A 26,432-nucleotide genomic window follows, 5' to 3' on the forward strand; every position below is an offset into this window, starting at 1 on the left:
CTATAGAGATGTTGAAGAACAGGATGTTCTGGTACTGTGTACCTCCTCTCTTCATCTTCAGATAAGGTGGTGGCAGACACCTCCATGACCACGCTGCCTGTCATGGTGTCATCGAGCATCTCTGCGCCGAGGGTTTTGGTGCTGTTTGTCTTGTAGGCGCTGCATGTGCCCGGGGCGAAGAGTGACTCTGAGTTGGCGATCATGCCAGAGAATGAGTCTTATCAAGTGAGGCTTATCAAGTGAGTCTTATCAAGTGAGGCTTATCAATGAGGCTTATCAAGATCTCCTCAGGCCTGTGGCTCAGGAATTACACCTTCAGATAGAGGAGTTCTGAGAATTTTGTCAAGAAAACATGATTCTTCTTCGAACAGTGTCCCGTGGGTGCTCCACTGTAGGTGTCGGGCTCGTCCCGGCACCGCAGATCGGAGATCTTTTCTAGCCATAGTCTGCTGAACCGCGCAAGCGCGAAGTGCGGCTCGTGGCTTTTCGCGCCGTTTGAGCGTGGGCGGTCCGGCTCCCGCCAGTTCCTCCTGACCGTCCTCAGCCGCGGACGGATTAATTGCTCTCTCATGAACTCCTGTTTCACAAAGACAGAGAGAGCTTATCAGTAGTCTTTATATACGTAGTTAAAAGTTATAGTTCTAGTTCTTCTTACTTATAATTAATAGTTCTAGTCGTTTAAAAAAAAGATTTTTCTTCAATAGTTATACTGTTAGTTCTCAATGCCGAGGTTTAAGAAGTGTGGCGAGTGCCGTGAGGCAATGCCTGCCTCCAACGGCCATTCCTTGTGTATCAGGTACCTCGGGATGGCCACATACCCCAAAAATGTCCCCATTGCTCTAAACTCACAGCCAGAGCAAGAGGAGACAGGGACATGCGTTTGAAGATCCTCCTATTTGACAAAGCCTTGCCGCCCCAAACCCAACAACCAAAGGGGCATACGGAACAAACTAAGAAAACGAAGAGGAAACCGTTTCCAGCACGATCCCTCTCACCTTCACAAACGAGCATCGGTGATAAGCCAGGAACATCAGCGGCACCTGCCGCACGTGCTGCTGTAGAGCCGAAAGGCAGCCAGAGTAAGTCGGCTCCGAGCCCCTCTATATCGGGCTCCACGGTCTCAGCCGTTCCCTCGGTCTCCAAACTGCTTCCAGGGACCTCCACGGCTTCGAGAACCTCTGCTGGTGCGGGACGCTCGGCACCGAGCCGCTCCTCAAAGCGTCCTGCGGCACCGAGCCACCCCTCGGCACAGGGGCGCTCTTCGGCACCGACTCATTCTCTGGCACGATCGCCAACTCAGAGTCACTCTTCGCCCCGGGCACCTGCAGCGCCTACAAGACAAACAGCACCAAAACCCTCGGCGCAGAGATGCTCGATGACACCTGAGCACCCCTCCTCTCCTACGAGGTCGCTAGCACCGAGTCAATCATCGGTGCCGAGGAGTCCGTCGCCCCCTTCACACTTGAGGGCACCGAGACACCAATCACCGGCAAGACGTTCAGCGGCACCAGAGCGTCCCTCTTCACTGCCACGTTTGCTGGCACCGAGTTGCTCTTCGGCACTGGTACGATCGTCGGTGCAGAGGCTTCCTTCTTTAGAAAAGCGCCAACAGGCACCGGGACGACCTTCCCCTTTGAGACGCTCCCCGGAACCGAGGCGATCACCTCCTTCCAAACATCACTCCGGCCCATCACGATCGTCGGTGCCAACACGATCTACTGCGATGACACAGAGCACTTTGGCACCATCTGCTTCAATACCAGTGGAGATCCCTCACTCTGTACTCTCCACCCCAACTTCCTCTCCACCGGAACAGTTGCTGGCATTACCTACCCATAGATCCAGGAAATTACCTTCTCTGTCACCAAGTCCGGAGTTCTCTCCTGAAATACGGTCACCATCTCCAGTGTACTCTGGGTATTCCCGTACCAGCCATCTTTCTCCACGATCAGGGCATTTTTACCACTATGATCGTCGCTCATCCAGCTACAACACCTATTACAGAGAGAGGTCATGGTCTCCAAGATCACCCGTGTTTTCGACCCATTCTGAATATTCCAAGAGGTCCCGTCATTCCACGTCGCCCTACTATCACCATAGGTTGTCGTCTCATCATCATCGGTCCCCTCAAACACACTCCCGCTCCTCTCTCACCTGAGAGCACTCTGCTCCTCCCGCTTCTTCAAGACCACCAATTCCCTCTGGGTCTCCTTCTCACACTCAACAATGTCTTCTCACTCGAGATCCCGAACCTGATCGATCACCTATGGATCAATCTTCATCGTCCCCAGACGATGCAGTTTTTCAAGGAGACACCTCACCCTTGGTTGACCTACATCAGTTTCAAGAGCTTTTTAAGAGAGTGGCAGAGAGTCAAAACGTGCAGACGGGAGAGGTGCAACAGAAACAACACCACCTCCTCCGTAATATTAAGCAATCTCACCAGCCCAAGATCTCGTTGCCATTGAATGCAGCTATTCTTGAAATAGTCGACGATATTTGGCAGCTGCCTGTATCCGCCCCACCCACGAACAAAAAGGCGGATAAAAAGTATTTCGTCCCCGCTAAGGGGATGGAATTCCTTTTTACTCATCCACGGCCCAATTCGTTGGTTGTGGATGCAGTACAACAATAAGCAAAGATGCCTCAACATAAGCCTACTGCCGCAGACAGGGATAGTAAGCTCCTTGACTTATTTGGTCGCAAAGTATATTCCTCTGCAACACTCACTCTGCATATGGCCAACTATTCAGCACTGTTGGCAAATCACAATTTCGACAATTACGCCAAACTTATATTGCTGCTTCAACACCTTCCAGAGGCCAAACAGGACATTTTGAAGGCGGTAATACAAGAGGGGTACGCAGCCTCTAGAATGGCTCTACATATTGCCCTGGATACAGCCGACACTGCAGTGCGCACGACTGCTACATCAGTCGTTATGCGCAGAGCATCTTGGCTGCAGCAGTCGTCTGCCCCCAAGGACCTTTTATCAAAGGTCGAGGATTTACCCTTCGACAGACAGAATCTCTCCTCCGATAAGACGGACCAACTCCTCCACTCGGGGAAAGATTCCAGAACCACTTTAAAAACGGGCATGTACACGCCTTCGTAACGTAGGAAACGATATACCCCCTACCAAAGGCAAAGACCCCCTCTGTGGCAACCTCCTCCATATAGGCCACACGAACAACAAAGGGATAGACAACATCAACAGCGAAGACGTCCACCGCCCAAAACATCTTCCCAACAGGGTAATAGACAGCAGGTTTGACACGCCAGTCGAGGGATTGAGAACCATTCCTACCATTACCAGTCTAAGTGCTACGAAGGCGATCTTCCACCACCGTTTGAGACCGTACCTCCACCGATGGGCCTACATCACCACCGACAAATGGGTTCTTCAAACAATTTGCCTTGGTTACACCATCCCATTCACGTCGCTACCCTCCCCCTTCCCCTCCTGCCCTGTCCCTTTTCAGGGACCCATCTCACGAGCTCTTGCTCAGGCAAGAGGTTACTCGTCTACTCGCTGTTGGAGCAATAGAGCCTGTTCCAGACGAGTTCAAGGGCAGAGGATTTTATTCCTGATATTTCGTAACAGAAAAGAAATCAGGGGGATGGAGACCGATACTAGATCTTCGCGGTCTCAACCGTTTCTTACGAAAACAACTATTCCAAATGGTTACCTTGGTTACAATCATCCCAGTACTTCAGAACGGGGACTGGTTCACATCCCTCGATCTTCAAGACGCATATTTTCACATTGCGATTCATCCGACACACAGAAGATTCCTACGCTTCCAAATTGGTACAGACCATTTCCAGTACAAGGTCCTGCCGTTTGGTCTCTCGTCGGCTCCACAGGTTTTCTCCAAGACCCTTGCTGTAGTGACTGCATATCTTCGTCGTCTACACGAAATGATTTTTCCATACCTCGACGATTGCTTAATCAGAGCCCAATCATTGCAGGAAGCACGCCATGCTACAGAGACCACACGCATAGTCTTTGAGGAGCTGGGTCTCATTCTCAATATCCCGAAGTCCTCCTTGGAACCGTACCAATCAATACAATTCATAGGCGCTCGTCTCGACTCTCCACGCAAGCGTGCATCATTACCGATAGGTTCCAGACGATTCAGGATTTGATCCAGGTCTTGCTCATCAGCCCAATGGTTCCCATACTACGGTGCCTACAACTTATGGGACACATAGCTTCCACAACGTATGTAGTCAAACACGCAAGGTTACGTTTTCGCTGCCTTCAACATTGGATGGCGGGGATTTGTCCCCCCAATGTACGCGACGTCCATATGACAGTAATGATTCCCACCCATGTCAAAGCGTCACTAGCTTGGTGGACAGTTCCAAACAATCTAACGTCAGGCGTGCCCTTTCATCGCCCTCAGCCATCAGCGCAGATGCATCACTCACCGGATGGGGTGCGCACCTCGGGCACGAACAAGTACAAGGTCTATGGACTCCCGACGAATCGTTGATGCACATCAACTTTCTGGAGCTCAGGGCAGTGTACAAAGCCTGCCAACATTTCCTTCACATCATTCGAGGACAAGTCATACGAATCCTTACAGACAATATGACGACTGTTTATTATATAAACAAGCAGGGTGGAGCCAGATCCTGCTCCTTGTGTGCAGAAGTGGTACATCTATGGAACATGTGCAACCGTCACAACGTTTCTTTAATCGCAGAGTATCTCCCAGGTCACCACAATGTTACTGCTGACGCCCTCAGCAGACATTTTTCTCTCAACTACGAGTGGGAGTTACATCCCACAGTGCTTTCTACGATATTTCAACGCTGGGGATTTCCGTCAGTAGTCCTATTTGCCACTCATTGCAACGCGAAATGCCCTCAATATTGCTCGAGAGCGGGAATTGGGCGAGATTCAAAAGGGGACGCTTTCCTATACAACTGGGGGCGTCACCTACTATACGCGTTTCCACCCACACCTTTGATACCCAGGGTCGTGGAGAAAATTATTTGGGAAGGAGCCACGGTGATCCTAATAGCCCCCTCTTGGCCGCGGCAAACGTGGTATCCCTACCTCCATCGTATGTCGATACGTCCTCCATATCCTCTACCAGTACAACACGATCTGCTATCGCAGAATCATCGTTCCCTGCTCCATCCGCAGGTGGACCATCTCGCACTCACAGATTGGTACCTAGTTGGTTCCAACAATCAGAGGTAGAATGCTCGCAATCTGTCAAACACATATTACTAAACAGTAGAAAATTATCTACGTGAACTACTTACCTCTCAAAATGGTCCCGCTTCTCATCATGGTGCTTCCAAAAGGGCCTAGATCCGATCTCTGCACCCATACAGGGCATCCTAGACTACCTCGTGCACCTCAAAAATTCCAGCCTTACCTGCGCTTCCATTAGAGTACATGTCGCTGCAATAACAGCTTTTCACCAACCTGTCGACGGATGCTCAGTATTCTCCCATCCGACAATGAAAAGGTTCTTGAAAGGAATGGCCAACTTGTACCCACATTATACCCAACCTGCGGACCCTTGGGATCTCGAAATGTCCTGAATACTTTGACGGGCAAACCCTTCGAACCACTAGCAACATGCAGTCTACGTATCCTGTCCATGAAGGTTGTTTTCTTGCTAGCAGTTACTTCCACGAAGAGAGTCAGTGAACTAGCTGCTCTATCAGCCTCTCCTCCCTATGCGATCTTTACACACCAAGGGGTGATATTGCAACTGCCACCGCGTTTTCTCCCTAAAGTGATCTCTCGTTTTCACATCAACGAACCTATAGTTCTGCCTATCTTCCACCCCAAACCACATCCTTCACCTGAACATGCGCGCCTACACACTTTGGATGTCAGACGCGCTCTCGCCTTCTATATCGAGAGACCCAGACCTTTTCAAGCGGCGGACTCACTACTAATATCAATAGCGGACCGTACTAAAGGTTGCCCATTATCCGCGCAACGTATCTCCTCCATTATTGTACAATGTATAAGGAGTTGTTATAACCGGCGGAACAAACCACTGCCATCGACATTGAGGGCCCATTCGACTCGGGCTGTCGCAACGTCCACTGCATTCCTCAAGGGAGTTCCTTTGAGAGATATTTGTAGAGCTGCTACATGGTCTTCCAACTTAACCTTCGCTACACATTACGCCATTCCCAATCTCTTAATACCGGATTCAGCGGTGGCATCAGCGGTGTTATCCTCAGCTACTGCATACTAGCTCCGAACCCACCTCCATTCACGAGCTACTGCTGTATATTCACCTACAGTGGAGCACCCACGGGACACTGCTAGAAGAAGAAGTTACTCACCTTGTGCAGTAACAATGGTTCTTCGAGATGCGTGTTCCGTGGGTGCTCCACGACCCGCCCTCCTCCCCTCTTTGGAGTTTCTCTATTTTATGTCTTTCAGATCAAGAGGCAGGAGGAACTGGCGGGAGCCGGACCGCCCATGCTCAAACGGCGCGAAAAGCCACGAGCCACACTTTGCGCATGCGCGGTCCGGCAGACTACGGCTAGAAAAGATCTCCGATCTGCGACGCCGGGACGAGCCCAACACCTACAGTGGAGCACCCACGGGACATGCATCTCAAAGAACCATCGTTACTGCACAAGGTGAGTAACTTCTTCTTTTGCATGGTCTCGTTAGCCACCATCATTCCCTCTGTGGATCCAGGGGACTAGTACGCCAACTTCGTTATGAAGGATGCATATTTCCATTATCCCGTCCCACAGGCTATTCCTATACTATATGGAGAGGGCCAACATTATCAGTTTTGTGTGCTCCCATTTGACCTTTTGATGGCACCACATGTGTTCACAAAATGTATGTTGTTCATGGCAGCCTTGTTCCACAAATGACAAGTTCAGGTGTTCCCATATGTGGAAGATTAGCTTATCAAGGCCAATTTAGAACATGTGGCTCTGGCATGCACCATGTTCCAAACCCTGAGTCTCATACTGAATGTCCCCAAATCTACACTGGTCCATATGCAAAGGATAGAGTTTGTAGGGGCTCTATTAGTCTTGCAACTCGCCATGGCATCCTACGAGAAACACACTTTCAGGCCCTTCACTTCCTCATTGAGAGCCTTATTCAGTTCCCCACCACGACAGCTAGGAGCTGCATGAGGCTACTGGGTCATGATGGCATGCACATACATGATTGAGAGTGCCCTCCTTTACCTCAGGCCCTGCCATACCTGGTTAGCATCATATACATCTCTCACAGGCAGGGTGGTCCACTGTGCATCAGATAAGCGACCTGTGCAATGAGGCAGTGATCACACTCTCTCTTCTGCTTCCTGACATGTCTGGACCTAATGGTCAGGAGTACCTCAGAGAGCACTGTGTGGGATGTGGTCAGGAAGTGCATCACTAGGACCACCTCTGAGCAGGACATCGCCACTTAACTCAGCAGCTCTCAGGAGGGCGAGTTTGGGAGAGATGGGGGAGACCTATCTTTTTCAGGTCCCACATCTGCAACGTCTTGCAAAAACCGGAGAAGAGGATCAGCTGCCACTGGATGTGGAGTGAAGAGTTCCAGGATCTGGGAGTCAACAAAGACCTCAGACCACATCATCATCACCCCAACTGCCAGAACGATGCTAGAAAGAACCTTGAAGGATGCCGTCTCCTGTCACTACACCAAGAACCTTAAGCAGAAGCAAAACTAGGGCAAGATGTTTGTGGTAACCAGTAAATGGGATGCCAGCAACCACTTCCTCCGAGGGGGCAGCTTCACGCGTTTCACTGACCTGACAGTTCATCCATTGGGCCCAACAACTGCTTTCCTTTCAATAGAGCTACCTGCTACTGGGACAAGTGCTGTAGGAAGTGAGACACTGGCCCATGTTCTATATGGCTGCTAGACCTCTCCAGAGATGGTCAGCTTTGCCATAATACCTTTCAGGATTGGTTGTTCAAAGTGATCCCTGAAAGGATTGCCATGGACTCCACCATCCCCAGAATGGGTAGCCTGCTATGACCTGACAGACAGGACCAACAAGGAGCAGAAGAGGGTCCTAATGATGCATGTTGTGGTGCCCTTCAAGAATAAGATCTTGGCCTTCCATTGAACTGGAAGGTGGAGAAATACACCCTCATGGTAGATGTCTGGGGAGCCTGGGATTATGAGGTCCAGATCCATGCCCTGATCATGGGAGCCCTAGGTGCTTGGGACTCCCACAACAAGCCAGTGCTAAGTGGGCAGAGTTGTTCAACTCTATGCCCAGCTCATGATGCAGCTGGTGGTGTCTTAACACCTTCAGGTGGTCAAGTGATATTTGCATGGAGCACGTTACAGGACATCAACAATACCACGATGAGTAAATAAGAATGCCAACCAGGAAATGGTCAAAGAAATAACACACTTCCTTCACTGACCGTATCTTTATTGTAGAACACCCACTGGACACCAGTGGACTAGGGGGCACACTTCACTTATGTGCCTGCTTTACTGCTTTTGACTCTGTACTCTCTGTGGGTGGTGTGCCCCGGAACAATTGTTCTATGCCACTTAATAACTCATACATCTTAATTTGGAGCAATGCTGTTTAGGTACTTTATGTATCTTGTGATCTGTGTAACCAATACTTTTAATTTTGCATGACCTAAGCTTGAGCCCATCTGTACTGGGCCTTTCTTGGACCAAGGGGATCCAGTGGTTATAGTGTACTTAGATTTCCAAAGAGCCTTTGACAGGGTCCCTCACCCAAAGACTCTTAAGCAAAGTAAGCTGTTCTGGGTTAAGAGGAAAGGTCCTTTCATGGACTGATAATTGGTTAAAAGACAGGAAACAAAGGGTAAGAATAAATGGTCAGTTTTTGAAATCCATCCAATGTGCAGCAGTCATCAGAAAGGCAAATAATGTTAGGAATCATTAAAAAGGGATAGCTAAGACAGAGAATATCTTATTGCCTCTATATGAATACATGGTACGCTCACATCTTGAATACTATGTGCAGGTGTGGTTGCCTCATCTCAAAAAAAGATACTGTGGGGAAAAAGTTGTGAAAAGGGTACAAAATGATGGGGGTTTGGAACAGCTGCCATAGGATGAGAGATTAAGAACACTGGGATTTTTCAGTTTAGAAAAGAGGAGACTAAGGGATGATATGATAGAGGTCTATAAAATCATGACCAGGAAAAAGTAAATAAGGAAAATTTACTTTAGTTTAAAGAACTAGGGGTCACAAAATGAAATTAATAGGCAGCAGGTTTAAAACAAACAAAAGGAAGTATTTCTTCACACAAAGAATAGTCAACCTGAGGAACTTCTTGCCAGAGGATGTTGTGAAGACATAGGGTTGAAAAAGAAAGCTAAATAAACTCATGAAGGTTAGCCAGGATGGGCAGGAATGGTATCCCTAGCCTTTGCCAGAAGCTGAGAATGGGCAACATGATGGATTACTTGCTGATTACCTGTTCTGTTCATTCCCTCTGGGGTACCTGGCATTGCCCACTGTGGAATACAGGATTCTGGGACAGATGGGCCTTTGGTAAGACCCTGTTTGGCCATTCTTATGTTCATTTTAACCTGTTACATGAACATGATTTCAGACTAAGGCTACGGTCTGCACTACATGCTTCTTGCGCAAGAAGCCTTTCACGCAGAGTTTTTGCGCAAAAACTTCTTGCTCAAGAGCATGTCCACACCTCATGGCATGGACGCTCTTGCGCAAGAAAGCTCTGATGGCCATTCACAGAATAAAAAAAGCATTGAGTACTTTCAGCTTTTCCCACATCATCTATCACTGGGTTACGTCCCTCATCCAATAAGGGCCCCACACCCTCTCTGATCACCCTCCTATTGCTAACATGCCTGTATAAACCTTTCCTATTACCAATCACATCCCTTGCTAGCTGCAATTCTAATTGTGACCTTCACAGACAAGGTCAGCTCCCAGACTACTGCATTAGGCAGCGCAATATGGGAAGGAGGTGGGCAGCCCTCGGTGGAGAAAGAACAGGTTAAGAACTATTTAAGAGCTATTTAGAAAAGCTATACATACGCAAATCCATGGGTCTGAATTTAATGCATCTAAGGGTACTGAGGGAGATGGCAAATGTCATTGCAGAGCCTTTAGCCGTTATCTTTGAAAAGTCGTGGAGATCGGGAAAGGTCCCAGATGATTGGAAAAAGGCAAATATAGTGTCCATCTTAAAAAAGGGAAGAAGGACAATCCAGGAAATTACAAACCAGTCAGCCTTACCTCAGTCCCTGGAAAAATCATGGAGGGGATCCTCAAGGAATCCATTTTGAAGCACTTGGAAGAAGGGAAAATGATCAGGAAGTGGCAGAACAAAGAGCAATGGTCTCAAGTTACAGTGGGGGATGTCTAGGTTGGATATTAGGAAAAACTATTTCGCTAGGAGGGTGGTGAAGTACTGGAATGGGTTACCTAGGGCAGTGGTGGAATATCCACCTCTAAAGGGTTTTAAGTCCCGGCTTGACAGAGCCCTGGCTGGGATGATTTAGTTAGGGTTGGTCCTGCTTTGGGCAGGGGGTTGGACTCATTGACCTCATGAGGTTTATTCCAGCCTTAGGATTCTAAGATTCTATTAACACTAGTGTCTTGGGTAAATTCAGTGAAGACAGCTAAACTAATTTTCAGGGCTCGCCGAATCATGGCGAGCCCCGCTCACCAGCCGTGCTGTCCGGCGTTTTGCACATGCGCAGATCGCCCAAACCTGGCTCTTCCGGGTTGTCGAGCCCTGGTCATTTTACCTAAATTCTTCCCCCACTTTTATAGGATATGAGGGTTTTGGTATGTCTTGTTAAGCAATTGCCCTGTTTCATACCAGAAATGCCTGTGTTTCACTGAGAGAGAAGATAATCCTGTGCATAGTTCAGGTTTTAAAGTACTTTGGAATCCAGTCACACATTGTTATGGTCTGTCTCTCTAGTTTTGTAAACATCTGTCAGGGATGATCTAGATGATGTGAGGAACTAGACATGATGACTGCTTGAGGTGCCTTCCAGTTCTAGTATTCTGTGATTCTAAACCAACAAACGCTAAAGTTTCTGTAAAATATCAGGACACAGAGAGAGAAGCAAGATCCCTTTCAATAGGGAAAAGCTGCTTATTACTTTTCAAAAGCAGGATTTCTATTTCTCAGTAAACAGATAAACTTGCTTTTCCATTGTTGAGCTCCTTGGTTTTTCTTTTGTTGCCTTGTTTTCATTTCCTACGAATAACATTTCATTTATTTTGCTGCTTCTCTCTTCTCCATGTTCCCAGTTACCTACTTTGCAGCTGTATAGAACGTAAAGAATGATCCTCATCAAAGAAACATGGAGATTAATCACTGGGATTATGTACTTTAGAAAAGATTTATGAAAACCCATCTGTTGACATTCACTCATTTTTAGTATTTCATTTTTAGTGAAATGTACTCATTTTTAATTAAATAGTTTTTAAACAATGCCTTGCCAAATGGTCAAAGATTGTTCAGAAACCCATTCAACTAGTTTTAATTAAGAAATTTAGTTTGGAAACTTCTTCATTTAGATGAGAACGTTTACAAAAGCAGGAAATGTAAAGCAGATATTTTTTTTTATACCACAGGTATATTAGTTTTGAATGGATATTTCCTCATGCCCTCAATTATATAACCATTTCAGGTTTGACATTCTCACTGATGGTAGAAAGAAATCTGGGTAGCAGTTGCACAATTAGTGGTTCAGAAGGCTTTGTTGCCCTTTAAGGAGAAAGGGCACAAGACTGGGAATTAGAAGACTAGCTTGGTTACTAACTGTATGTGACTTAAAGCAAATCATCAAAACCCTCTGTGGCTTATCATATCCATAAAATAAGATTAATTATTGTCTACCTTTGTAAAGATCCTTTGAGATTTGTTAGTTCCATGTGGTAGTATGTTAGTGGTTATAATTTACATCTTTACACTAGAATTTCACTTTCATTTATTTTTGCTTTTCTCCTATTTACTTCAAGCAGTTGTGCTGTATCATTTTTGTATCTGAAGTTATGAATATTGACTATATATTTGAAATGAGTTCACCCTGGGTAACATCCAATAGTTTGTATTCAGGCTAGCCAGCACATTATATATGTATGTATTCAAATGAAATGGCCCATCAGCAAAAGACAGTGACTATGGAAAAGGCTTGTCCTCACATAGGGATGCTTCAGCCAACCTTTGAAAGATGAATTCTGTGACTCGAGGCATGCAAGAATATGAAACCAGACCACATGATACTGATAGTGGTTTGGATTACCTGGAGAGTGGAAGTCGTGTCACCTTGTACTCTCTAAGGGTACGTCTACACTGCAGGGCTTAACTCAAAATAAGCTATGCAAATTGAGCTACATCAATTGCGTATATTATTTCGAAATAGGGAGCATCTGCACAGCATTTATTTAGTAATAGAGCACTCTTCCTCCGACTTATTCCTCATACAATAAGGGTTACAGGCGTTGGAATAAGAAGTCCTCCAGCTTGACAGTATTTTGACACTATTTCAAAATAACTGCCTGCTGTGTAGATGCAGACTAAGTTATTCTGGAATAGCACTAGTTATTTTGAAATAATGTTGCTGTGTCGATGTACCCTAAAGAGTGGAGTAGCCATGATGACTATTCCGTTACTTTCCTTACTATCTGTAGCAACAAAATGAAATCTGGCAAAAGTCTAACTACAGGCAGTCCCTGGGTTACGTACAAGATAGGGACTGTAGGTTTGTTCTTAAGTTGAATCTGTATGTAAGTCGGAACTGGCATCCAGATTCAGCCGCTGCTGAAACTGATCAGTTTCAACAGCGGCTGAATCTGGATGCCAGTTCTGACTTACATGCAGATTCAACTTAAGAACCCCAGGGGTCCCCAAGTCAGCTGCTGCTGAAACTGATCAGCAGCTGATTCCAGGAAGCCCGGGGCAGAGCAGCTCTGCCTCGGGCTTCCTGTAGTCAGCCGCTGGTCAGTTTCAGCAGTGGCTGACTTGGGGACGCCTGGGGCAGAGCAGCTGGGGTGCTGCCGGGTTGGTCCAGTAGCGCCAAGGAGCGGTGCTGCGGGACCAACCGGCAGCGCCCCACCTGCTCTACCACAGTCCCTGGGCTTTGCTCCACGTCTCCCAGGTCTGCTGGGGGGGGCACTAGCTGTGTCCCCCCCAGCAGACCAGGGAGACGCTGAGCAAAGCGGCGGAGGACCTGGGCCGGACCCGCGGCGCTTCCAGATCAGCAGACCAGGGAGACTGGGAGCAGCTCCAGTCCTCCGGGGCGAGAAAATCCCCGTTCGTAACTGCGTACGGGATCCGCATAACTCGGGGACTGCCTGTACTATATTTCTGCCTGTACTATATTTCTCCTAGCTTCGAACTCATGTTTTAGAAATAGTGTGAAGAATGTAGAACCAGCCAAGGAGTGCTGGCAAAACTCGTTTATCATCCAGCCTCTATTTAAACAAATGGAGAAGCAGGATCAAGTATCATCAAAATATTTAACACTTTTATTCCCACTCAATCCAAGATGGTAATTGTTACTGTGCAGGAAAACTCAAAATTAAAACAAGGCAGATACAGAGACAAGGACACCAAAAAGCAAGATCTGTCTGAGTGCGTGGCTTCTTTCCTGCCTCACTGTAACGCTGGGGCAAAATACCAGGTATTCATCAAATATAATTTCCCCCTTCCTGGTAAAAGTGAAAAGAGGATCTCAGGGAAGAGTTGAAGGAAACCATTACAGAAAAATCAAGTGATGATCAGAATATCCTAACAAACAGTCATGAATGTGTCTGGCATGGTTGAAAAAGCCCATTTTATTATTTTTGATTTATTGATATTTTCTAACTATAATACGGAGACTCAAAGAAGGATAAATACTTTTCATAATTTCAAAAGAAAACTGAGTGGCCTTATCAAAGTGAACTAAATATACCGAAAGGAACAGAAAAAAGGGAAAAAATTTTAAAAAGTGTTAGCAGTTTAGAATCAAGATCAATTGCATATTGTTCCATGTGTGATAATGAAGAATTGTCCAAAATATCTTCTTTGGGAGCTAGATCATCTTAATGTAAATGAGCTTCTTTTTGGACAAATTATTTTAAAAGGATTACTTTAGTATTTCTATAATAAAAAAATTAAAAGGTCTCTAAGTTCCAGTTCTGTCAAAAAGAACACAATATTTTGAAAGCTTATGGCATAAGTGAATTTTTGGGCAAAATGTTAATTTCCTTCTTGATTTTAAGTACTAATTTTATCTGACATTAACATTTTATCTATAAATGTAATACTGCAATCATAATAGATCAACAGTCCTGTGGTATTCTAGCCCATGTTGCTGAATTAGACAGTGATTTAAGATGGACAAACTTAAAAAGTATCTTTAGAACATGAAGTAAGAGGCAAAATTTGGTAAGGGAATTTAGAAAATAACGATTTTTTTTCAAATAACTCCAATGATTTTAGAAACCATTGATTTTTTTAAAAAGAAAATCCTAATATTATATATACAAAAGCATTGTTTTATTATAATCCATGCTAGATATTGAGTTCCCTTCACTGCTTCACCAATCTTAGGGTGTGTCTAGACTACAGGATTTTGTTGACAAAAGTGGCCTTTTGTCGACAAAACTAAACCTGCGTCTATACTGCCACTGAGTTCTGTCGATGTAACATTTTGTTGACGGCGGTAAACCTCATTCTATGAGGAATAATGCCTTTGTCGACAGAGTTCTGTCAACAGAAGGTAAGTGTGGACGCAGGGAAGATTTTATGTTGACAGTAAAGGCATCCAGGAAGAAGCCCTGGAGGACACTCCTGCCACTGCTTTCAACTCTATTGTTCCTGCCTGTAGCCATCTTTAAAAGGCACAGGTACCCAGGATCAGCATTCTGGCAGCAAGCCAGCTCCAGACAAGATCCTGACTACGCAGCTCTGTTTTTGGTCAGCCAAGTCGCAGCTATGTCCCAGGGACAAGCCCCCCAAGACCTCCTGGCCCTTCCAGGGACACATCCCCCCAGGAAGCCAGGGGCAAAATATTCTGGGCACCCTCCTGGTCAAGGCCTGAGATCAAAGCTCTCCTGCAGCTGTGGGCCAAGGAGGAGGCTCTTCAGCTACCACAGTCCAGGCACAGGAATGCGGACATATATGCCAGAATGGCTGATGGCCTGGCCAGTAAAGGCCACCACCCCCACATGGCACCACAGATCAGAGCCAAGGTCAAGGAGCTGAGGCAGGGATATGTCAGGGCCCATGAACGCAGCTCACTCCAGGGAAATGGCACACCATTGTGCCTACCATGAGGATCTGGACCGGATCCTGGGGGCAAGAGAACCCCTGCCTCCCAAGTGACTTGTGGAGTCTGGGCTGGAGATCCGTGGTCAGCAGTGGCCGCAACACCAGCCAGATGACTAGGAACTCCAAGAGGAGGAAGAGGAGGAGGAAAACAGCACCTGGAGCACCCAGGAGCCAGGCGTCCACACTCAAGATGCTTCGCAGACAACCTCAAACACCAGGGAGGGAACATCAGGTGAGTGCTGTGAGGGTCCAACACACACAGGGTAGGGCAAGTGGGATTCAAGTGGATGGTGCAGTTCTGTGACATGTCATGCTGATCATAGCCTAGGGGCAAGGGGAAGGCACACCTATAGCCACCCTCGGGAAGGGCCATCCTACCCCTGCACCCGCACAGCTGCTAGGCGTCACCTGCTCCTACAGGCAGTGATGCCAGGTGCAGGGATGGGTTGGGGATGCTGGGATTGCCTCATAGCTGCAGGCTTCTCAGCACTCTGTGGGAACCCCAACCGTGGCCTGACAATTGTCTGTGCTGTTTGGCTATGGGGTGTATGAGGGGGGGGCAGAATGGTGGCCTGCACATCTTCTGGGCTCTAGAGAGGTCGTGGCTGCTGGCCAGGCCACACCATGGTTTACTGAGATGAACATGAGCATCCTCTGACCCTAGGACAGGCACTGCCTGCTGAGAAGAAGGGGAGGGGCATGCCCTCTCAGGAAAAGTGTGAGCATGCGTGACTGACGACTTTTCCCTCTTGTCCACCACAGCTGGACCCGCTGACCAGAAGGGGGCGCCACACCTGCCCCACCACTCAGATGGCTGCAGGGTACCCGTCAGCACTGGCGCACATATCTGCACCTGGTGCGCCAGCACATCTTGGTACTGAAGGGGATGCAGGACTCCATGAACCGCAGGATGGAGGCAGAGGCGGAATGGCGCAGGCGATTGCTGGAGGAATTTGCCCAGCAATGCACCGAAATTTGTGCTGTGATCCGGGAGGCCATGGCCTTTCCCGGCCCTGTGCCTGACCTTCTTCAAGTAGTGTCCCCGTGGGTGCTCCACTCTAGGTGAAAGGTCGCCCTGAGCCACAGATCGGAACCTTGAAAAGCAGTTTCCCCCATTGAGCCAAGCATGCGCAGGAGGTATCTTGAGCCTTTCCCGCCTCCTGCAGTGCGTGGCTCAACCCCCTCCCTTTCAGTTCTTCTCCGAGTGGTTGTTCACGTCCATTCGAATTAGGTGTGCGCACCGCGTCTTCCGGAGCATTTTCCCTAGCGGTACCCGTAGCGCCGGCAGGGCGCCCCTTGGAGTGGCGCCGCCATGGTGGGGCATAAGTACCCCTGCTGGTGCTCCCCCACCTCAGTTCCTTCCTACCGCCCGTGACGGTTGTTGGAGTGTGTGTCTCTGTTAGTTCAGTTAATGGTTCCCGTTTCTCTTAGCATTGTAGATAGTTCTAAATAGTTCAATTAGTTAGATAGTTAGTGTCTCTTTGGGTATGTCTACACTACAGCGCTAATTCGAACTAACTTAGTTTGAATTAGTTAATTCGAACTAAGCTAATTCGAACTAATGCATCCAGACTAAAAAACTAGTTCGAATTAGCGTTTTGCTAATTCGAACTAGCATGTCCACACACAGTAGACCCTGAACCAGGGTTAAGGTTGGCCGGAAGCAGTGCCGGCAGGGCATCAGATGAGGACTTAGAGTGTGGAGCTGCTGTCTCAGGCTAGCCGAGGGCTATGCTTAAAGGGACCCAACCCCCACCCCGGACAGACAGTTCTCAGGGGTGCCCCGCTTGCAAAGCAGTCCTGGCTTGGATTGCCCGGAGTACCCACACTGGGCATATCACAGCACTCGGCCATCAGACCAGCTGCACTTGCCGTAGGCTGCCATCTGGGGAGAGGGTGCAACTGGGGGGCTGCAGGAGAGGTTCCACCCCCAGAAGCCCGCAGAGCCAGCCCAGTCCTCCCCATCGGGGGCTCGTACCCCATTCCTCCCTCACCTCCTTCCACTTACCCCTCCCTAGCCCCCCTTCCTGATGTACAAAATAAAGGACAATTGTGTTCAAAAATAGAATCTCTTTATTGAACAAAACGGGGAGACTGAGAAAAGGAGGTGGGAGAGGGGAAGAGAGAGGCTGGGAGAGGGAAGGGCAACTACAGTGATGAGGGGTTTGGAACAGGTCCCATATGAAGAAAGGCTAAAGAGACTGGGACTTTTCAGCTTAGAAAAGAGGAGATGGAGGGGGGATATGATAGAGGTCTATAAAAGCATGAGTGGGGTGGAGAGGGTGCATACAGAAAAGTTCTTCATTAGTTCCCATAATAGAAGGACTAGAGGACACCAAAGGAAAGGAATGGGTAGCAGGCTTCAAACTAATAACAGAAAGTTCTTCTTCACAAAGCAAAGAGTCAACCTGTGGAACTCCTTGCTGCAGGAGGCTGTGAAGGCTAGAACTAGAACAGAGTTTAAAGAGAAGTGAGATTAATTCATGGAGGTTGGGTCCATGGAGTGCTATTAGCCAGGGGGTAGGAGTGGTGTCCGTGCCCGAAGTTTGTGGAAGGCTGGAGAGGGATGGCACAAGACAAATGGCTTGGTCACTGTCTTCGGTCCCTCCCCTCCAGCGTCCCTAGGGTTGGCCGCTGTCGGCAGACAGGCTACTGGGCTAGATGGACCTTTGGTCTGACCCAGTATGGCCATTGTAAGCTCAGGGCTCAGGGTCGGGGGTCTCAGTGGACCCCCTTGATTTTCATGCAAATCTGCTCCTGGGTGGCCAGGCTGGCAGCTCTCCTGCCCTAGACGGCCGCTTTCCTGTGCCTTGTGCAGAGGTCGTGGACGAGGTCCACGATGTCTGCACTGGACCATGCGGGTGCCCGCCTCTTGCGGTCCTGGGCAAGCTCCCGGGAGCCACCAGCCTGGTCCCGGGAAGAGGGGGAGGGCTGGGTGGCATCGGGTGGCTGGCTCGAGCCGTGCCAGGTGCAGGGTCTGCTGGCTGGGTGCTGGCAGGCTTGCGCCTGGCCCGGGCATTGTAGCTAGCCCGTGCCCCTTTAAGGGGGTTGGGAGGGGGGCAATAGAGTTTCCCTGGTGTTGGCCAGAGTGGCCACCAGGGAAAGCTGGGGAGGGCTAGCCTCCCACTAGTTCGAATTAAGGGTCTACACACCCCTTAATTCGAACTAGTAAGTTCGAACTAGGCTTAGTCCTCGTAGAATGAAGTTTACCTAGTTCGAACTAAGCGCTCCGCTAGTTCAAATTAAGTTCAAACTAGTGGAGCGCTAGTGTAGCGCCTATCAAAGTTAATTCGAACTAACGTCCATTAGTTTGAATTAACTTTGTAGTGTAGACATACCCTTTGTTTTCTTCTCCCCCTTTGGGGGTGAGGAATGCCAGGACTGCAAGGCTTTAAGGCGTTTGCTGTCTGCGCAAAATTTATGCCCGAAGGAGACCCTCACAAAAGTTGTCTGAAGTGTCTCGGTGAGGCCCATCTTACAGACGCCTGTAAGATCTGCAAGTCGTTTAAGCCACGCGCTAAGAGGGAGAGAGACTCTTGTCTAAAACTTCTCCTCATGGAGGCGGCTTTACAGCTGGCACCAGCTGGACATTCTGCGGTGCGCAGTGCACCAGCGTCCACGCGCGATGCCCCATCTCAAGACCGGGCCTTGGTGTCGAGGGTTCAGCACCAATCTCATTCCCTGGCACTGAAGAGGTCAAGAGCATCCCGTGGTAGGTCTCCGAGCCGGAAGTCCAAGTCGGGCCTACAGCGCAGTGCCAAGTCTCCAGTGCGCACGTCCTCATCCACCACAGTGCGGCATAAGCGAGCGGGATGCCCCTCCAGTCCAGGGCAACTACCCTCGCACTGCCCCTCCGTTCCAGACACTTTTGAGGCGTCACATGATCTTATTAGCCTCAATACCTCCCCTCCATCGTCGATTGAGGCAGAGAAGTCAAGGTCGCCTACGCTGGAGGCCATGTTGGCACTGCTTTCGCTTCAGCACCGGCACAAGTGGACGGCACCGGTCACTTATGCAGTGGGACCATCCCCTGTGGGATCAGCACCGCTTGCCTCCACATCAGTGTCACCCTTGACGCAGGCCGCCAGGCTTCACTCGGCGCTCGACTGGAGTTGACCTCCCTCGATGCTGGGACCTCTTCCAGACCCCGTCTTGGCTGCTCCGGTGCCGTATCACCCAGGCCTTGCGACACCATCTTTGGTACCAGCGTTGAGCAGCTTTCCCAGGGTGCCATTCCAGTCGTTGGCACCAGGCCCTTCAGCATCAGCCTCTTCGGCACTGATGCAAGTTTCAGCACCTTTACAGGCACCCGCATTGACCCCGTGGGCCATGCCGGTGCCACCATCACCGGTGACGTCGGCCTCTTCAGGGTTCATCTCGCAACCGATTCTGACTTCGGCACCACAACCGGCACGGGACCCGTCTTCTCGGTGCCGCAACTGGCTCCAATCCGGGCACCGGGATCTGTCCTTCTGGTGCCGCAACAGGCACCGCAAATGGCACTGGGACCGGTTTTCCCGATGCCGGCATGCCCTCATTGCGCGCACGTGGGCAAACCCGAGTCTATGGCCAGGTTTTCCCTCCCCTTGGTGGTAGGACATTCGTCATCTGCGCCTCCCTGGCCTGAGTCAGACTACTCGTCAGTTTCCAGATGCCGATTGTGTCGTCGTTCAGGTCAGAGTGCTTGAGAGCTTCCTCCACTCATAGATCCCATTCCCGGCACCAGCATGATTGTTCACGGGTGCAGCAAACTTGGCCGCCTCTACTGCAATGGTCTTTTTGGACGCCGTGGGCTTACCATCAGTGGCAGGGGCCTGTGCACTTCTCGGTGGTGTCCAGTGGCTCGGGGCACCATGCGCAACTGTCGGCGTCGCTGTCACAACCTCCTCCTTCCCCCCAGAAGTAGGTTGCTACAGATGCCGCTGCTGAGCCACAGGCCTCGGTGCCGGAGCCGCTTCCGCAAACGGTGCCGCCTGCCCAGCTGGCTCTTCGATCAGGCCCTACGCTGGATCCGATACCTGTCCAGGAGTCGTCATCATCATCGTCTCCTGGTGAAGCTTTGGCAGATCCTGCACCGGTTCTGCCTACTATGGATGCTCGAGTGCATCAGGATCTGCTTAGGCGTCTGGCCTCGTCTGGGTGTCCAATGGAGCCAGTAGTGGAGGACACAGATCCCATGATTGACATCCTCTCGGACGATGCGCCCTCCCTCATGGCTTTGCCACTTAATAAAACCGTGGCCAAGATTACTAATGCCCTGTGGCAGACCCCGGTGTCCCTGACCTCTACCTTAAAGGGAGTCGAGAGGCTCTATTACGTTCCCCAGTCGGGGCACGAACACCTGTACTCCCAACCTGTCCCGGGGTCCTTGGTCGTTCAGGCTGTGGCTCAAAGGGAGAGGCTTCCCCACCTGGGGCCGTCCCCGAAAGCTAGGGAGCCTAAACGCCTTGACCTGATGGGTCGTAAGGTGTATGCCACTGGTGGGGTGCAACTCCGCATTGCGAACCAGTAAGCGATGCTGAGTCGTTATGCTTATAATACTTGGCAGACCATGGATAAGTTTAAGGATAAATTGCCTGCCGAGACCCGTCAGGAGTTTGCGGCTATGACTTTGGAGGGCAGAACCATTGCCCGCACGGCCCTTCAGGCTTCCCTGGACGCTGTTGACTCTGCAGCCCGCACCATGGCGTCAGGTGTGGTTATGCGCCGTGGTGCCTGGCTGCAGGTGTCTGGAATACCTCTGGACGTCCAAACCACGGTCCAGGACCTGCCGTTTGATGGAAAAGCCTTGTTTTCGGAGCAAATAGACTCTAGGCTCCATACGCTTAAGGACACAAGGTCTACTCTCCGGTCCTTGGGGATCCACACGCCGGCCCCTCGGCGTCGTCAGCTTCCCTACAGACATCAGGGGAGAACGCAGTCCCAGGACCCCTGTCCTCGTGCCCCCAGTGGAGGTGTGGGGGCGGTTGCAGGCCTCTCGTCCACAAGGGGTCATTGACATTGCCTGAGGTGGGACAACCCCCGTGGGGTTGGTGAAGGCTCCTCCCAGCAGCCCAAGCACCAGTTTTGATGGGCTGCTAGAGAGTTGTGCACCAGCCTTCCACCCTGGCCCCCCGTTTGGGGCCAGGTTATCCCGGTTTGCCCACCCCTGGACAGAAATCACCACCGACGCCTGGGTTCTAAAAATAGTCAGAAATGGCTATACCATCCCTTCCTGGGCTTGCCCCCTTCCAACCCGCCCGCCCCGTCCCTTTTCAGGGACACCTCTCATGAAGCCATCCTCTGTCAGGAGGTGCTAGCGCTCCTTGAAAAGGGAGCCGTGGAGAGGGTCCCCTTACATCTGAGGTTCAGAGGGTTTTACTCCCAGTATTTCGTTGTCCCAAAACCCAAGGGCAAGGTTCGTCCCATCTTAGATCTCAAGGACCTCAACAAGATGGTGGTGATATCCAAGTTCAGAATGGTAACCCTGCCCTCGGTTATCCCAGTTTTACGGTTGGGAGACTGGTACGCAATCTGTCTCAAGGACGCTTACTTCCATGCGGCAATAAGACCCAGCCACAGGAGGTTTTTCCATTTTATTGTTTCCCAATGTCACTTCCAATTTACAGTGCTCCCATTTGGCCTTTCAACAGCACCCAGGGTCTTTACAAAATGCATGGCGGTCGTAGTGGCATTTCTCCGCAAAAAAGGGGTACACATCTGGCTGATTCGTGGTTGTTCCTACGAACAAGTGAAGGCCCATGTTTCCCTCACAAGGGCCCTCTTCGTAAGGCTGGGGCTCATGCTAAACGAGGAAAAGTCATCGTTGACTCCCTCCCAGCACCTCGAATTCCTAGGTGCCCTCCTGGATGCCAGGGTGGCGAGAGCACTCCTCCCCAAAACCAGGTTTCTGTCCATAGTGGGGCTGGTCTCCCAGTTAACCCGGTTCCCCATCACGACCGCTCGGGTCTGGTCGAGGTTGCTGGGACACATGGCGGCATGTACATATGTGGTACGCCATGCTTGAATGTATCTTTTGGGGCGCAGGTTCCAATCACTGAAATTTGCAGGGCAGCCACGTGGTCGTCGCTCCATACCTTTACGGCACACTACACGCTGGCACAGTAGGCTAGGGAGGACGCAGGGTTGGGCTCTGCGGTCCTCAGCTCTGTATTGTAAATATGTTTGTTTATCTGCGTTACATTGCACTTTCTAAAGTTTTTTGTGTTTGCTTAGTTGAATAAATTTGTTTGGAATGTTCAACTTTCGTGGGCTTCTCTTTCTGAGTGCTCTGACCCCTCCTCCTTGAATTGGGGTTGGCTTAGAAGTCACCTAATTTGAATGAAACAAAATACAGGACTATGTAGCACTTTAAAGACTAACAAGATGGTTTATTAGATGATGAGCTTTCGTGGGCCAGACCCACTTCCTCAGATCAAATAGTGGAAGAAAATAGTCACAGCCATATATACCAAAGGATACAATTAAAAAAAATGAACACATATGAAAAGGACAAATCACATTTCAGAATAGGAGGGGGATGCGGGGGGGGGGGGGAGGAAGGAAGGTAAGTGTCTGTGAATTGATGATATTAGAGGTGGGGAGAGTGCGAGGTCTGTGAGCTAATGGTATTAGAGGTGATAATTGGGGAAGCTATCTTTGTAATGGCTAAGATAGTTGGAGTCTTTGTTAAGTCCCCTGCGGAGCGTGTCGAATTTTAGCATGAATGCCAGTTCAGAGGATTCCCTTTCAAGTGCAGATTTGAATGTCTTCTTTTGGTATATATGGCTGTGACTATTTTCTTCCACTATTTGATCTGAGGAAGTGGGTCTGGCCCACGAAAGCTCATCATCTAATAAACCATCTTGTTAGTCTTTAAAGTGCTACATAGTCCTGTATTTTGTTTCAGCTACACCAGACTAACACGGCTACATTTCTATCACTAATTTGAATGGACATGAGCAACCACTTGAAGAAGAAAAGAACTGTTACTTACCTGTAACTGTTGTTCTTCGAGATGTGTTGCTCATGTCCATTCAATTCCCCCCTTATCTCCCCTTTGTTGGAGCGTCCGGCAAGAAGTAACTGAGATGGGGGAGCACCGGCAGGGGTACTTATGCCCCGCCATGACGGCGCCACTCCAGGGGTGCCCAACCGGCGCTATGGGTACCGCTAAGGAAAACGCTCCGGAAGATGCAGTGCTCGCAGTGCGCACACCTAATTCGAATGGACATGAGCAACACATCTCGAAGAACAACAGTTACGGGTAAGTAACCGTTCTTTTCCTCTTCAACTTCCCTCATCAGCAGACGGAACAAGCAGGAGCTCTCTGTCAGTCTCTCAGACTGCTTCTATTAGTTAGGTTTAGGCACCGTTGTTCCCGTTATATCTCCAAGTTAGTTAGTTTCCCTTGTTTTGTTCTCTTTCAAAATAAAAACCCAAATGAGAAGAAAAACAAATTTAATAAAAATCCCCCCTCGGGGACTTGAACTCACTTCACACCGGAGCCCCAGTAAGCGGGGCTCTCCTAGCTGTTTAACAAAGAAAACAAATAAATAAAATAAACAGAAGAGAAGGACGATAACTTCAGATAAAAACAAATAAAATAAGGAGAAATAAACAACAGAATAAAGATAAGGAGGAGAGAACTCAGCACGTCTGTCTCTGCAGGTTTCAAGAAATGCGACCAGTGCCATGAGCCCATGCTGGCTTCTGACGGCCACACAAAATGTATTCGCTGTCTGGGGGAGACCCACTCATTCCACAGCTGTGAACATTGCGTTTCACTAATGGTGAGAGCTAGAAAAGATAGAGAGCTCCACCTGAGAGTGATTTTATTTGAAAAGGCTCTGCAGCCCGTAGAGGAGCAGGGAACAGTGTTGTGGGAATCCCCCCTGCCAGCCAAAAGTACGTCCAGGAAGAGCCCCTCACGTTCCCGCTCTCTTCCAGCTTCCTCCTCCCCAAAACACAGGGGAGAAGTGTCTGAAAATGTAAGGACCCCTGCCTCCAAGGCAGCGGGAAAAACCTCACACTCCGCGCCGGGACAGGCGTGCACCACCTCGGAGCTGTCCCAAGAGCACGCTCAACAGCTGGCTCAGCAGGAAAAGCCAGCTCAGCTTCAAACCGCGGTACCGCCGAAAGCCCCAACATCACTTAAAGCTGCGGCACCGCTTAAAGCCACAGCGCCACTTAAACCTGCACCGCATCAGAAAAAAACCTCCAAGCTGGCACCGGCTACATCCGTCCACCCAGACGTGGCACCGGCAGCAGGCACTGATAAACACCCAAATGAGGCTGCAACAGAACAGCCCCAGGAACCATCTTACATACACAGCAGGCAGCAGCTCCCATGCCTGCCTTCTGCTGATTACTCACCAGGCAGGTCTCCATCAGGACTGTCCCCTCCCAGGTCTATGTCACCAATGTCCCTTCAGGAGGCTCCCCTGCCTGATGATGACCGGCACACGACATACTCCTTGGAGCATGCATCGCCCAGGAGGTCCCATGCTTACCACTACAGAACTGGACCACAGCCAAGTCCATGGCACCCATACTGGCCTTATCCACCTGCACCTTATCCACCGCAGTGGGGGTCCTGGGATCACTGGGACCCATACAAACGACGGTCCTCAGTCCACTCCACACCATCACGAAGAAGCTTGCTCCAGCCACAGCCCCTACCTCCTTCACTACATCCAGAGGAGGAATGAATTTCAGACAATGAATATGACATCCACTCAATAGACATCATGCACTCTGATAACCTCAGTGTGCAACCAGATGATGCAGTTGTACCATCAGACACGGTAGCGATTGATGACCTCAAACAGTTTCAAGAATTATTCAAAAGAGTAGTGACAAGCCAACACGTCTCCCTGCAAGAAGTGCAAAAGGAACAATACCAACTGCCAAAGAACCTATATCCTACATTACAGGGCAAGATTGCCCTACCAGTAGACGAGGCAATAATGGAAACTTCGGCGGAGTTGTGGAAACTTCGGCGGAGTTGTGGAAGACACCTGCATCCATTCAACCAACTAACAAAAATATTGACAGGAAGTACTTTGTTCCATCAAAAGATAATGATTTTCTGTTTACACACCCACAACTGAATTCATTAGTTGTGGACTCAGCACAACAAAGAGCACAAAATGCTAGACTTGTTTGGCAAGAAAATTTACTCCTCGTCCACCCTGCAACTCAGAATATCAAACTATTCTGCTCTACTAGCAAATCATGATTTCGACAATTATTCAAAATTAGGAGAACTGATACCACACCTCCCTGAGTCCAAGAGATCGGTCTTAAAAGCAATAGTCCATGAAGGACATATGATCGCTCGCACCACTCTTCAGACTGCAATGGATGTTGCTGACAACGCAGCCAAGGTGACAGCTATGGTGATGGTGATGCGGAGAACATCCTGGCTACATCCTGCTCCAGCCCAAGGTGTAGAAGACTTGTCATTCGACAAACAAAAATTATTTGCAGCTACTACAGACGAAATGCTCCATACCAGCAAGAATTCAAAAATCACACTTTGCACATTGGGCATGTACTCACCACCTTACAAATGAAGACGGTACACTCCAGATACCGATACAGGCAATACAATCGGCCACAGAGACCCTACAAGGACACCAGGTCAAGACAACAACCTCAGAGAAGGCGCCCCAACCAGGGCCGCCCACCAACTACTTAATCCTCCAAGCAATAGATTTGAAGTTTTGGTCGAGGGTCTGCAAGACCTCCCTTACGATCTAGCACCAATGCAACATGGCCATCTTTTTACTCATCGTTTACGGCCTTTCCTCCCACAATGGGAATCTATAACATCGGACCGTTGGGTTCTAGAGATAGCCTACTCGAATTATACCATCCCATTTACTTCTGTCCCACCTATCCTTTCTCCTACCCTATCCCTCTTCAGGGACCACTCTCACGAGACACTACTAAAATGAGATCAGTCGACTCCTTGCAATTGGAGCCATAGAAGGGGTACCCTAAGACTTCCACGGGAAAGGGTTTTACTCAAAATATTTCTTAACCGAGAAAAAAACGGGGTTGGAGGCCTATATTAGACCTCCACAAACTGAACAAGTGTCTCAAGAGACAATGTTTCAAGATGGTCACACTCACAACTATCATTCCTGCGCTAGATCAAGGGGACTGGTTTGCAGCCC

At 49.3% G+C, this 26,432-nt stretch overlaps 1 protein-coding gene and 1 long non-coding RNA gene across 2 annotated transcripts in view; one reads left to right on the forward strand and one right to left on the reverse strand.

Moving 5' to 3' along the window:
* Window positions 1-6,230, reverse strand: part of LOC112545639 (uncharacterized) — a 35,334-nt gene extending 29,104 nt beyond the window's left edge. Inside the window, exon 1 of the long non-coding RNA XR_012895834.1 lies at window positions 5,069-6,230. This is a non-coding gene — a long non-coding RNA (uncharacterized LOC112545639). The remainder of the gene's footprint in view (window positions 1-5,068) is intronic.
* Window positions 1-26,432, forward strand: part of REC114 (REC114 meiotic recombination protein) — a 111,061-nt gene that overhangs the window by 33,043 nt on the left and 51,586 nt on the right. The window lies entirely within an intron of this gene.

The sequence above is a fragment of the Pelodiscus sinensis genome, chromosome 14 (genome assembly GCF_049634645.1).
Source record: "Pelodiscus sinensis isolate JC-2024 chromosome 14, ASM4963464v1, whole genome shotgun sequence".
Taxonomy (NCBI): domain Eukaryota; kingdom Metazoa; phylum Chordata; order Testudines; family Trionychidae; genus Pelodiscus; species Pelodiscus sinensis.